Source organism: Triticum aestivum, chromosome 4B (assembly GCF_018294505.1).
Source record: "Triticum aestivum cultivar Chinese Spring chromosome 4B, IWGSC CS RefSeq v2.1, whole genome shotgun sequence".
Taxonomy (NCBI): domain Eukaryota; kingdom Viridiplantae; phylum Streptophyta; class Magnoliopsida; order Poales; family Poaceae; genus Triticum; species Triticum aestivum.
In genome coordinates this window covers 447,951,461-447,960,017 of record NC_057804.1, presented here as the reverse complement: position 1 = coordinate 447,960,017, position 8,557 = coordinate 447,951,461, and positions in this window count along the sequence as shown.

Here is an 8,557-nt window from a genome sequence, read left to right as displayed (position 1 = left end):
CGAGACGAAACTCTAGGCTTTTGAATCGCCTGATTCCGACTAACGAGCGAAAAGATAAACAGAAACTAAGATCAGATCAGAAATCGCGACTGAAAATAATCGCAGATAATTCCGATAAAAGAAAACTGACGAACAGGCTAACGAACGAGCGTTCGTTATCTGTAACTAACAAAAGAAAACCGTTCGTTTAAACGAATGTACGGACGAACGTCTGCTAAATAGAGGAACCGCGAAAAACCGGTGAACCGATCAAAAAAACGATCTAGGGTTTCTAAAAAAACCGAACGGTTTTCTAAGAAAAACCGGTGGCTCGGATCCGGCTCGGTACCTCCGGTGAGAGGCTCCGGTGGGGCGAGGTGGGGCGACGGGGCTCGGCTCGTGGGGCAGCGGGGCTCGGCGGCAGCACGGTGGCGACCGGCGGCGGCGACGAGGCGCGGGCGGCGGGAGGCGGCGCGGCTCGGGGCGGCTGCGGTGGCGTCGGTGGTTGGTGGGGGGGGCTCGGGGGAGGAGTATTTAAAGAGGGGGGCGGCTTGGAGTAGGGGCCAAGGCGGCGGCGATGGAGTCCGGCTCGGACTCCTGTCCGAGTCGGCGGCGGCGGCGGCTGGGCCGGCCTGCTCGGCTGGGCCTTAGGCCCGGTCGGGCGCGGGGAAGTCTTTTTTTTAAATAATTTCGCCGGCAGAAATAAAATCCTAGAAAATAAAATAAAAACCTAAAAATGTCAAAACAAATTTTCACCGTCTAAATAAAATATTTAGAACGAGATGAACATTTTCTTGGCCCTAAAATGCAATTTTGAAAACGTGCAATTTTTCTATTGCAAATAAAATCCGAATAAAATCAACTAAAATCAAATAAATGATTTTCATATTTTTCCTCCAATATTTAAATAATTTTGGAGTATTCATATTATCTCCTCTCATTTATTTTTGGTACGAAATATTTTTTGGAGAGAAAAATAATTAAAATCAAAAATCCTCGTTTCATTATTTGGTAGAAAATCCAAATATGGAACCGGAAAATCCCCAACTCTCTCCGAGGGTCCTTGAGTTGCTTAGGATTTCGAGGATCGCGGAGCGGAAAAGAAATAATATATGATATGCATGAATGACCTATGTATAACATTCCAAATTGAAAATTTGGGATGTTACAAACCTACCCCCCTTAAGATGAATCTCGCCTTCGAGATTCGGGTTGGTCAGAAAATAGGTGCGGGTGGTCCTTGCGAAGATCATCCTCTCGTTCCCAGGTGGCTTCATCCTCGGTATGGTGGCTCCACTGAACCTTGCAAAATTTAATGACCTTGCTGCGAGTGACTCGGCTGGCAAACTCAAGAATCTTCACTGGTTTCTCCTCATAGGTCAAATCACTGTCTAGCTGAATTGCCTCCAAGGGTACTGTATTTCTTAACGGTATATCTGCCATCTCCGCATGACACTTCTTCAGCTGAGAGACGTGGAACACATCGTGAACTCCTGATAGTCCTTCAGGTAATTCCAACTTTTAGGCAACTTCTCCCATCCGTTCCAAAACACGACACGGTCCTACAAATCTCGGGGCTAATTTTCCCTTAACTCCAAAACGTTTCACACCTCGCAAGGGTGATACTCGTAGATATGCTCTGTCTCCAATTTCATAAGTTACCTCCTTCTGTTTTGAGTCTGCATAACTTTTCTGCCTTGATTGAGCTACCTTCAGTCTATCACGAATCAACTTAACCTTCTCCTCAAACTCTTTGATCAAGTCTGGTCCGAATAACTGTCGGTCTCCTAGCTCATCCCACATCAACGGTGTTCTGCATCTGCGTCCATACAAAGCTTCGAATGGTGCCGTGTTCAAACTGGCTTGGTAGCTATTGTTGTATGAAAACTCCGCGTAAGGCAAATTGTCATCCCAACTAGATCCATAATCTAGAGCGTAGGCTCTCAACATATCTTCCAGTATCTGATTGACTCTCTCGGTCTGTCCATCAGTCTGTGGGTGGAAAGCTGTACTGAACTCCAATCTTGTACCCAAGGTCTGGTGTAACTGATGCCAAAACTTTGAAGTAAACGGTGTCCCTCTATCTGATACGATGCTCCTCAGGACTCCATGCAAACATACAATCCTGGACATATATATCTTGGCCAACTTTGAACTTGTGTAAGTAGTTTTCACCGGAATAAAGTGAGCCACTTTAGTCAAACGATCCACTACTACCCATATTGAGTCATATCCTGCCTTGGTCCTGGGTAGTCCGGTGATAAAGTCCATACCAAGTTTATCCCACTTCCATTCGGGTATAGGCATAGGCTGTAACAGTCCGGCTGGCTTCTGATGCTCTGCCTTCACTCTCTCACATACATCACATACGGCTACGTATTCAGCAATATCCTTCTTCATACCAGTCCACCAGAAACGTTCCTTCAAATCCAAATACATCTTGGTGTTTCCGGGGTGTATGGAGTATGGTGAGTCATGAGCCTCTTGCAGTATTAACTTCCTGATCTCTGGGTTATTGGGTACATAAACTCGGTCCTCAAACCATAAGGTATCGTGCTCATCCTCACGAAAACCTTGCTTTTCCTTCGCTAATCTTCTCCTTTATCTCGGCAATCCCCTTGTCTTCCTTCTGAGCTTCTCGAATTTTGCTCAACAAGGTCGACTGAACCTCCATTGTTGCAACGAAACCTCTTGGAACAATCTCCAACCGAAGTTCCCTGATATCCTCAGCTAACTCCTTTGGCAATCCCTTGCTCTCAAGCATATTGGCATAACTTTTTCGGCTCAAAGCGTCTGCTACGACATTGGCTTTTCCTGGATGATAGTGTAGCTTCATATCATAATCCTTTATAAGTTCCAACCATCTCCTCTGTCTAAGGTTCAGCTCCTTTTGCGTGAAAATATACTTCAAACTCTTATGATCCATGTACACATCACAGCGGTTTCCAATAAGGTAATGTCTCCAGGTCTTCAATGCATGCACTACGGCTGCTAATTCCAAATCATGCGTGGCATAGTTCAACTCATGGGGCTTCAGTTGTCGTGAGGCATACGAAACAACTTTACCATCCTGCATAAGCACGCATCCCAGTGCCAAGCGAGAGGCGTCGCAATACACTTGAAACTCCTTATGTATATCTAGCAATGTCAGCACTGGAGCTGTAGTCAACCGCTTCTTCAACTCCTGAAAACTTTCCTCGTAATCTTCTGTCCATTTAAACTTAGTGTCCTTCTTCAGTAGTTCAGTCATTGGCTTTGCAAGCTTGGAAAAAAATTCAATGAACCTCCGATAATATCCCGCGAGTCCAAGGAAACTTCGGATCTCTCCAACTGAAGTGGGTGCCAACCATTCACTGACCGACTGAACTTTACTGGGGTCTACCTCTATACCCTCTCCTGATATAACATGCCCCACAAATCCAACTTCCTTCAACCGAAATTCACACTTGCTAAACTTGGCGTATAACTGGTGTTCTCTGAGTTTCTCGAGAACTAAACGCAAATGCTCCTTGTGCTCCTCTTCATTCTTCGAGTATACCATAATATCATCGATAAACACCAGAACGAATTTGTCCAAATACTCCATGAACACTTTGTTCATCATACTCATGAAATAGGCAGGTGCGTTTGTCAGTCCAAACAACATGACCGTATACTCGTATAATCCATACCGCGTAGTGAACGCTATCTTTGGTATATCCTTCTCTCGGATCTTCAACTGATGGTATCCTGATCGTAGATCAATCTTTGAAAACACCTTAGCTCCTTGTAGCTAATCAAACATATCATTGATCATCGGTATTGGATACTTGTTCTTAATCGTTACTTCATTCAAGGCTCGATAATCCACAACCATCCTCAGGGATTTGTCCTTCTTCTCGACCAGAAGTATTGGGGCTCCCCAAGGCGATGAACTCCTCCGAATATAACCTTTCTCCAACAACTCCTTGATCTGTTTCTTAATTTCCTCCAGATCGTTTGCGGGCATCCGATAGGGTCTCTTGGATATTGGCCATGTACCTGGCAATAGCTCTATCAAAAACTCAATGTCTCAATCCGGAGGCATGCCTGGTAACTCTTCTGGAAAAACATCCAGGTAATCCTTTACTACAGGCACTTCCTCCTGCACAACTCCTATGAGGGCATTCACTTGGGTCCTCCTAGGCGAGCTCACTAAAAGAGGGGTCCTTAGGGTTTGGGTTGGTAGGTTAAACTTGTCCACAAATCCCCTTGATATGTATGAATGCGATGCACCAGTATCGAAAAGAATAAGAGCGGTAAATGACTTAACCAAAAACTTACCTATTACCGCGTCTGGCTGATCTTCAACCTCCTCCACGTTAACGTGGTTCACTTGTCCTTTGTTGAATGGATTAGGCTTCTTCCCGGCGCTCCCGTTTCCGTTTCAATTCCTTCCTTCAGGGCAATCATTTGCATAGTGCCCCGTCTTCCCGCACTTATAGCAAGTTACTTGACTCAGGTCTCTCTTGGCGGGTGTGGCTAGATTGGAGCGATTCTGATTGTTGTTAGCTCCGTTTCCATTTCCATTCTTACCACCATTGTGATTATGCAATCCTCCTCCAGTGTGGTTGTGACCTCCATGGTTATGAACAAGCCCTCCCGTATTCGGGGTTAAGCGAGGCTTCTGCTGAGCTCCTGAGTTATACTTCCCTTGTCCATACTTCCTCTTACGGCTCTCAATTTGCTGTTGCTTCCCTTCGATCATAAGGGCTTTATCTACCAACTCCTGGTAGTTGTTGAAGGTTGCCACCATCAACTGCATACTCATCTCATCATTCAACCCTTCCATAAACTTCTCACGCTTCACGGCATCTGTGGCCACATCATCAGGGGCATAGCGTGATAGTTTGCTAAAATCATCCACGTACTGGCCTACAGTACGGTTCCCCTGGCGTAAATTGTGAAACTCCCGCTTCTTCATCTGCATAGCTCCAGTGGAAACATGCGCAGTACGAAAAGCCTGCTGAAACCGAGCCCATGTGACGGTGTCGATAGGATAGGTGGCTGTGAAATTCTCCCACCATGATGCTGCCGGTCCATCCAATTGGTGTGCAGCAAAACGCACCTTCTCCGCATCTGTGCACCCTACGGTGGTCAACTCCCTTCTGGTACGGCATAGCCAATCATCAGCAACTATTGGCTCGGTGCTACTGGAAAACACCGGCGGTTGTAACCTTAGAAAATGGGCTAGGTTGTCTGCTGGTGGAGGGTTGTTGTTGTTGTTGTTGTTGCCTTGGTTCTGAACTAACAACTGCATCAAAGCATTCTGCTGCTGGATCAACTGGGTGAGCTCCGGTGGGAAAGAAAAATCGGTGTCACGTCTCAGAGGCATCTGATGGGTTTAGATGGAAGAGATCAGAATAGAAAAAGGTCTAGTGAGAAAGCACTACCCATATGCACATGAGACAAACACAATCATATCACTCAATCAATCAAGCAAGGGCATACAACGGTCTAGTACTATCGCAAAAGTGCTCAACTACTACTAAATACATGGGGAAATACTGCTAATATATGGTGGTCATCTAGAAATTTTGATCGGTGGAAGATTCCATAATATCTGCTCCAGCTTCATCTTCATAATCATCATCAATCAGATCAGAATCAGTGTTGTCGATGATGATGTAATTATCCGGGCAAGTGGAGTCGTCATCTTCGTCTCGCGGTGCTGGTTCTCCCATTAATACCCCGATCTTCTTAACAAGGTTGTCGTTCTTCTCCAGTAGCGTCTTGATTTCCTCCTCATATCATCGCAGGTGAACTTGAGTTCTTCCTCCAGCTCGATAATCCTAGTCTTTGTCTTCTTCAACTCCATCATGTCTGTGCACATCTAGTTTTCCCGTCGTCGAATGTGCTGGTTTAGCTCCTGGATAAAAGCTGCAATGGATCTATCCTTCCTGGTGCTGATCATCTCCCATTGCTCGTCTCGGCGCCCACATGTTTGATAGATAGTGTCATTGAGTTCCTTGTTGTAGACTTCACCAATGCGTCCAAAAGGCGTATCCTCGTCCGGTTGCGCAAACTTGTTCTTCATCTCTGGCATCCTAAAGAGTGGAAAAAGGGAAGAGGAGTCAGAAATGAGTAGAGAAGAGTGACCTATGGTTTGTCTTAGTGGTCGTGTCCTACACTCAGCGTGGGCTCTGATACCATCTTGTAGTGACCCGACCTCAAACGGTCAAGTCTCTGTGCATCAGTGTCATCCCTAGATCAATAATGCTGACACGCACAGTACTCGAAGGATTTATAACAGAATAGCAATCACACACTTATTACATCGAATGTCTCAAAAGAGAACTTATTACAATAATATGGCTTAAGGCCATCTACTGCGATAACAGCGGAAGGCTTGGAAGATAAAGTGAGTCCATCAACTCCAACGGCATAGCTGAGCTGCACGGCAACGACCTAGCGAACCTTACTCCTCGTTTGAAAAGTTTGCAACATAACACGTTGCAGCCCGAGAAACGGGTCAGCACATGGAATATGCTGGCAATATAACATAGTAGAGCAAGAACAGAATAATGCTATTACTACATGCATATTTGGCTGGCGAAAAGCTCTATGGTTACAGTTTTGTGGAAAGCAAATTTTTCCCTACAACAAAGGAATAAATTTTATTTAACTATCATGGTAGTTGAACAACATTGAGAAGGTAACCCCAACTCAATCCCAATTAAAGTGGTTAACAACCCAACAATATTAATTAAGAGTGATGAGATACATAAGATAACCTGAGTAATAGGCACTCAGAATTGTCCATAACCGGGGACACGGCTAACCATGATTAGATTGTACACTCTGCAGAGGTTTGCGCACTTTTCCCCACAAGACTCGATCGCTTCCGTTGGATTTCTCGCACTGCATGGTGTTTGAGAAATGGATGACCGAGACATAGTCTTTCAGAAACATTAACTCCCTACTCCGGGTAGACCATACCAATCCTACAAAACCCACTACCTGCTGATCTACCTGTTCAAGAGCTTCACATAACTTACTCAGCTATGCTAGAGCCCATAATAGCTTGTGGCTGCACACAGAAGTTTCTAGCATGAATCATCCCAGTTCCCTTTAAGCCTGGGTGGCGGTCCATAGGAAGATCACACGGTAACCCCGGGATTTCCAAAAAAACAGACAACACTGGGTTCCCCAGGTGCCTCAATCCACCCAGATGTGTATTAAAGTTGCCACCTTAAGTTTGAACCATTAATTAACAATCTCACATCTGTCATGATAACACTCAAACCCAATCCACGTCTACGAGCATAGCATATCAATAAAGCATAACGTAGAAGTAACTCCCAAGGGTTTGATAATAAACATGGCAATAGGTTCTACCTCATCAACTACTTCTCAACACCCACATGTTAAAGAAATCCTAATCATGCAATGTTTGAGGATTGAACTAATGCAATGAAAACTGGGTATGAAAAGAGTATGATCAATGTGTTACTTGCCTTGCTGACGATCCGTGAATCCTAGAGACTCGTAGTAACACGCTTTGCACTCCGGGAATTCTATCGCAAACAAACAATAACATATATAAGCAACTAACAAAGATGCAAGAGCAAACTTCAAAGAAAAGGAATTGACCAGAAAGTTTAACTTAAGAACTCTGGTTTGCAAAAAGAAACAAATCAAACGGAGCAACAAAACTCAAACGGCGAAAGAAACAAGATCCATTACTATTCTAAACTAAAGTCAAATTTTACAGTATCAAAATCTTGTTCAAGTTAGTTAAACAGAAAGAGGGTCTCGAGACGAAACTCTAGGATTTTGAATCACCTAATTCTGACTAACGAGCGAAAAGATAAACAGAAACTAAGATCGGATCAGAAATCGCGACTGAAAATAATTGCAGATAATTCCGATAAAAGAAAACTGACGAACAGGCTAACGAACGAGCGTTCATTATCTGTAACTAACGAAAGAAAACCGTTCCTTTAAACGAACGTACGGACGAACGTTCGTTAAATAGAGGAACCGCGAAAAACCGGTGAACCGATCAAAAAAACGATCTAGGGTTTCTAAAAAAACCGAACGGTTTTTTAAGAAAAATCGGCGGCTCGGATCCGGCTCGGTACCTCCGACGAGGGATCCAGCGAGGGGCTCCAGCGGGGCGAGGTGGGGCGGCGGGGCTCGGCTCACAGGGCAGCGGGGCTCGGCGGCGACGCGGTGGCGACCAACGGCGGCGGCGAGGCGCGGCGAGGCGCGGGCGGCGGGAGGCGGCGCGGCTCGGGGCGGCTGCGATGGCGGCGGTGGTTGGTGGTGGTGGGGGGCTCGGGGGAGTATTTAAAGAGGGGGAGGGGGCGGCGGCTTGGAGTAGGGGCCAAGGCGGCGGCGGTGGAGTCCGGCTCGGACTCCTGCCCGAGTCGGCGGCGGCGGCGGCGTTCGCGCGCAGGAGGCAACGGTGGCTGGGCTGGCCTGCTCGGCTGGGCCCTAGGCCCGGTCGGGCGCGGGGAAGTTTGTTTTAAATAATTTCGCCGGCAGAAATAAAATCCTAGAAAATAAAATAAAAACCAAAAAATGCCAAAACAAATTGTCACCGTCTAAATAAAAT